Genomic DNA, 6181 nt, shown 5'->3' with positions numbered 1-6181 from the left:
TTTGAAGAAAATATTTATCCGGATTAGACAATATTTTTTTATTTACCCGAGCTAGCCAACTTTTATAGCTTTGTCGTTGCTCTGTGGCTTTGTTTATCGTTGTTGAAAGAAACTATACGTAGTCAATTGTATCATGTGATATTCCTAAGTTTATAGCTTACGTGTATAAGACAAATATCAGTGGTTGTTACAAATTTAGAATATGTGCAGCTTTCACACTTTTATACAGTGTAGAAATGTGTATAAACACCTATTATACATTTTGTATAAACTCCTCATATGTATAAACTCCTCATATGTGTATAAACTCATCTTGTATAAGTTTTTATAATTTTGTATACTAGTGTAAAAGTGTGTATAAACACCTCTTATACATTATTATACACTTTTATACAAGGTTGATACATTGTCTACTCTAGGTGTATAATGTTGTATATCGTGAAAAAATGGCTATGCGGGGTGTAATTTAAAAATATGGCTCAATAAATGTAATTTTGTATGCTAGATTGTAGATTATTGAAATTGCCCCTTCTTTTTTCCCTAACGTTACCCAATATAGGTATGTAAACGGGGTAGGTTAGGGTGGGGCAAGCCTTGACAGGCTAAGATTTTGACCCGCCCTGCCCTATCCCGTTTAGCATTTACCAAAAACATTGCCCCCTATAATGATTAAGAATCACCTTCATGGATTGGTTTTGTTGTTATAGTGGGATAGCTTTGTTACTTTAATTTTAAAAAATTGTGACTTTATTGTTTATAGACGTATATTAGAAAAAACTTAGAGAGTTTACTGGTGAATTTCAGTGCTTGAATACTATAACACCACCTGAAATCTCACAAATGGGGTATATTTTTGTCACATTCAAAAACATATCTTCAGTTCTTGAATGTGACAAAAAAAAAATATCGTAACTGTATACGGTGGAAACCGAGGTAAATGTTATGGTTATCCCGTATAAGATCAAAGTAGGACGAGATCATTATCCTCGGATAAGATCGAAAGGGTCGAGGACCGAGGAGTGGTGAGCTTTTCCAAGAAATGTCAGAAGGCGAGGGAATGTCGATAAGCGGAGAAACTCCGAACCTGAGGGAAAAACACTCGACATAGGTTCGGAGGATCCGTTATGAGCCAGGTCACACGTCACCAATCGCTCCGTAATTTGCACTGATATCCGTACGGAATCTCTGACATCCGTACGGAGCGCCATTTTTATGTATTTTAGGATTTTCTTAAAGGGCCTTTTTAGGGTGATACAAAGGCCCATTCACTGTTCGCTATAAATAGGGTGAACCTCCTTCATTTTGGGCTAGTTTTTGATACACGCTCATACTTGTAATCAGAAAATAATATATTGAGGCTTTCTATTGGTTTGGCTAGGGGCAGAGGCGGTTCTTACCGAGACCGGACTAAATTCACAGAGACGACATCTTGATTTCTTAAGCTACTTTCTTTCTTGTTCACTAATACATTGTTTATTATCACGTATTTCTTTACATAAATTGCTAATCAAACCACGTATAACTTTAATTGTTACCATTTTAAGGGTAAAAAGTTTGGCGCACAAGAGTAACTCTCTCTAGCCGAAACCCTAACCCTAGCCAAAACCCTAACTACTTCCCATACTTTTCTCGGCCATTATGGCCACTTTGGCCACAGGACAGCCTCCACCGGAGGGTGTCCAGCCTTCTTTGACACCATCAACATCCAATACACCACCCATGCTACCAATATCCTATGCCAATACCCTAAAACCCCCGCAACTTAAAACTATAATGCCTACCATACCTCAAAAACATGTTACGTATCTGCATGGAGAGCCTAGGGTCTTGCGGGATGAAGAAGAGATAGAGCAGATGATTTTATGTGAAAATCTACAATATGCTATTGTCGGAAAGTTTTCCTATGGCTAGCCTGACATTAAAGAGCTTAGGAAATTTATTCCAAAGCAATGTGAATTGAAAGGAGAATGTCCTATTGGATTACTGAGGAATAGATATGTTTTGCTTCGTCCAAATTTGATAGAAGGTTATGTTAACCTCTTGTCAAAACTAGCATTCTATATTAATCACATGAACTGGTGGTACGCTATGAGAATATTGAAGTGGGATCCATGGTTTGATCCTGATGAAGAAACTACAATAGCAATTGCATGGATTTAGTTTCCTTATCTGCCACCAAACTATTTTGTTAAGGAAGCAGTTTTTTGTTTGGCTTTAGCAGTTGGTAAGCCACTACAAGTTGACATGGCTACAAAAAATCAAACAAGACTAAGCTGTGCAAGGGTAAAGGTTGAAGTTGATTTGCTTAGTGATTTCCCTCAGAGAATCAACATTGGCATGAAGAAGAAAGGTACTGGTGAGATTATTGATAAATGGATAAAGATTAATTATGATCATCTACCTAAGTATTGTAAAAGGTGTAAGTTAGAAGGTCACAATGAGACTGATTGTTTCATTATTCATCCTGAACGATATCCCAAAGAAGAAGAACATGAACCAGAGAAGGAACAAGGTGTTGCTGCAAAAGATAGTCAATCCAAAAATGTTTTGGAGGCTAAAGCTGAAGGTAAAATGGAGAAAAGTAGCAAAATCCCTAGTGAAATGAGATTGTTGCTGCTAGAGGTAAACATGAGGAGAAGAAGAATTAGAAGAGAAGATATAGGGGTGGATACAACAAGGATGGAAAGCCAAGGAAGGTAAACATAAAGTTGATAATTCTCAATGAAAGGATAAAGGAGCTAATAAGGAGATAGCAACTGCTAACATGTTTGATGCTCTAATGAACAATAAGGATGAGAGTGAGGAAGTGCAGACTGATGGATTGAAGAATAATGATGACAAGGGTGATTCATTACATGTTGAGAAGCTACCTGGTGAACAAACAAGAGAGAAATCAACAGAGGTGAAAGATGATCCAAAAGAGAATTCTAACAATAACAACAATCAACAAGTACAGGCATCAGCACAGGAGAAAGAGAAGGAATCTGCAAAAGCATGGGTGGAATCTTTCTTTGGAAAGATATCATCCAATGGTAAAGTTACAGGAAAAGAATTGGAGCAGCTGCACATAGAGAACTCTCGGGATAATGCTCTAAATGCTAGTATGGTTCAAGAATTTGAAGCAGTTGGTGGCTCAGAGATGATTATCTTTCAGGACTCAACATGTAAGAAAGGAATAATTGAGGAAGATGTACAAAGCTACATTGAACCTTGTTCAGTTTCTACTAATTTGGCACCTAACAATCCTTTAAATATTGTTGAGCCTGTAAATGCTGGGAAAAGTGATGCAGAGGTTATAAGTAAAATAAAATCTCCAGATAAAGAGAAGGACCCAGACAAGGATGAGTATGCTATCATGGATCCAGGAATTCCAAGTTTGCAAGCTATTAATTTAAGTTCAGATACAATAGAGGGAGATAGCTCTTTATTTCATCTCAAGGATTTCCAGGAAGAAGAAACTATAGATCAGAACATCAATCAAGTTGCTAGAGATGGGGATTTATCACCCAAACACATTCATACATTAAAGAGTGGTGGAAATAAAACTAGGCAAAACAACATGGTTCCACTACAGGTAACAACAAGGAGCAGTAAATCTAAACCCTCCAATAATCAATAATCAATAATTGATAAAGTACTATTTTGGAATATAAGATCAGTCAACACTCAAAATTCTTTTGAGAGGTTAAATGAGCTTAATAGGAGGCATCACTACTCACTCATAGCACTTATGGAACCTTTCTATGGGCCTGATCAAGTTGAAAGTTATAGAAGAAGGTTAGGAATCCATAATTCAATGGTTAATATGTCAGAGAATATTTGGATTTTTTGGACTGATGATTGGCAAGCTCAGGTTATTATGGATTCAGTGCAACATGTGACTCTTAAAATGACTCATGTCAACTTGCAGCAAGAAGTTTTTGTCACTATTGTCTATGCTAAATGTACTGCTATAGAAAGGTTGGAGTTGTGGGATCCAAGTGCCCAAGCTACACTGAACATTCAAGGACCATGGATAGTAGGGGGAGACTTTAATGTAATTCTAAAAGCTGATGAGAAACTAGGGGGTCTTCCTGTTCATCTGTCTGAAACTGCTGACTTTGCTCACTTTGTTAATAACTATGGTCTGAAGGAATTGAAATACTCTGGTAGTAGATATACTTGGTGGAATGGCAGAACTGAAGAGGATTGCATTTTCAAAAGACTCGACAGAGTATTTGGAAATCAGGAGTTCATGGATCTTTTCCCATCATCTGAAGTATCACATCTCATAAGTCATGGATCTGATCATGCCCCTCTCCATGTTGTATGTGATACACAAGAGGAGGTGGTTGTTAAGCCTTTTAAGTTCCTAAATTTTTGGTCTCAACATCCAAAATTTTTGGAATTGGTTCAAGATAACTGGTGCTTGGATGTTGCAGCATATCCTTTCTCTGAATTTCAAGCTAAAATGAAAAAGGTGAAAATGGCTTTGGCAAAGTGGAGTAAGAATACATGTGGCAATATTTTTCAGCAAATCTCAACCATAGAAGATACTATCAAGGTGAAGGAAATGCAGTTTAAATTAAATCCTTCCATGTTGAATAGAACAGACTTACATAAAGCTCAGGCTGAGTTAAATAGCTACTTGCACCTTGAAGAAGAATATTGGAAGGAGAAGTTTGGTATGAGGTGGTTCAAGGATTGTGATAGAAATACTATGTTTTTTCACTCCTATGTCAAAGGAAGGAGGAAGAGATTGGCATTGCAGAGGATCAAAAATAGTCAAGGGGATTGGATTTCTTCTAATGATGATATAGGGGAGGAAGTAGTTATATTTTATCAGGATCAGTTTAGAGAGCTGGCTACAAGCACTGATTATGAGATGTTGAAGAAGATTCCTGCTCTAATCTCTACAGAACAAAATGAATCACTTATTGCTCTCCCTAGTAATGAAGAGGTCAAGCTAGCAGTCTATGGTCTGAATGGTGACAGTACAAGTGGACCTGATGGTTTTCCAGGCCATTTTTTCCAAGTCTGTTGGCACATTATAGGGGAAGCTGTCACTAAAATGGTTAGAGCATTCTTTTGTGGGCAAGAGTTGCCTAGATTCATAACTCACACCAATCTTGTCCTAATTCCTAAGAAGGAAGTGGTTCATACATTTACATACTTGAGACCAATAAGCCTTAGCACTTTTTCTAACAAGATCATCTCCAGAGTCTGGCATGAGAGGATTGTGACAGTACTGCCTGGCATTATTTCTAACACTCAAACTGGTTTTGTAAAAGGTAGGAGCATTGTGGAGAATGTGTTGTTAGCACAAGAGATTATTAGAGACATAAACAAGAGAAATAAACTGCACAATGTGGTGGTGAAACTTGACATGGCTAAGGCTTATGATAGGGTGTCATGGATCTTTCTAACAAAGGTTTTGAGGCAATTTGGCTTCTCAAAGGTGATTGTAGACATGGTATGGAGATTGGTATCAAACAATTGGTATTCAGTTCTAGTAAATGGTCAATCTCATGGATATTTTCACTCTACTATAGGCTTGAAGCAGGGTGACCCCTTGTCACCAACTGTTTTCATCATAGCAGTCGAAGTCTTGGCCAGAAACCTGAAGAGTCTACATGAAGATACTAATTTTAAAAGATATGGCATGCCAAAATGGAGCCCTCAGATTAACCATTTATCATATGCTGATGATACCATACTTTTTTGCTCAGCTGATCCTGTGTCATTGAAGAAGATGATGAAGATTTTGAGGGATTATGAGAAGACATCTGGTGAGCTGGTTAACAATGATAAGAGCTCCTTCTATGTGCATGAGAAAGTACCAGCAGGTTGTGGTTAGCAGAATTAAAGGAAAGCTGGTATGAGGAAAGGCTCTTTTCCTTTTACATATCTGGGATGTCCTGTATTCTATGGTAGAAGGAAAATTGTCTATTATGAAAATCTGATAAAGAAGGTGATGAATAGAGTGATGTCTTGGTAAAACAGGCTACAGTCATTTGGTGGAAGGTACATATTGATTGCACATATTCTGTAGACAATGCCAGTCTATTTATTATCTGCAATGAATCCACTAAAAGGTGTTATAAACCAATTACATAAGATCTTTGCTAGGTTCTTTTGGAGTAATACTGCAGGTGTTAAAGGCAAGCACTGGCTGGCTTGGGATAAATTTGTTTGCTAAAGT

The sequence above is a fragment of the Lycium barbarum genome, chromosome 9 (genome assembly GCF_019175385.1).
Source record: "Lycium barbarum isolate Lr01 chromosome 9, ASM1917538v2, whole genome shotgun sequence".
In the NCBI taxonomy this organism is placed as follows: Eukaryota; Viridiplantae; Streptophyta; class Magnoliopsida; order Solanales; family Solanaceae; genus Lycium; species Lycium barbarum.
This window is presented reverse-complemented; position numbering follows the sequence as displayed.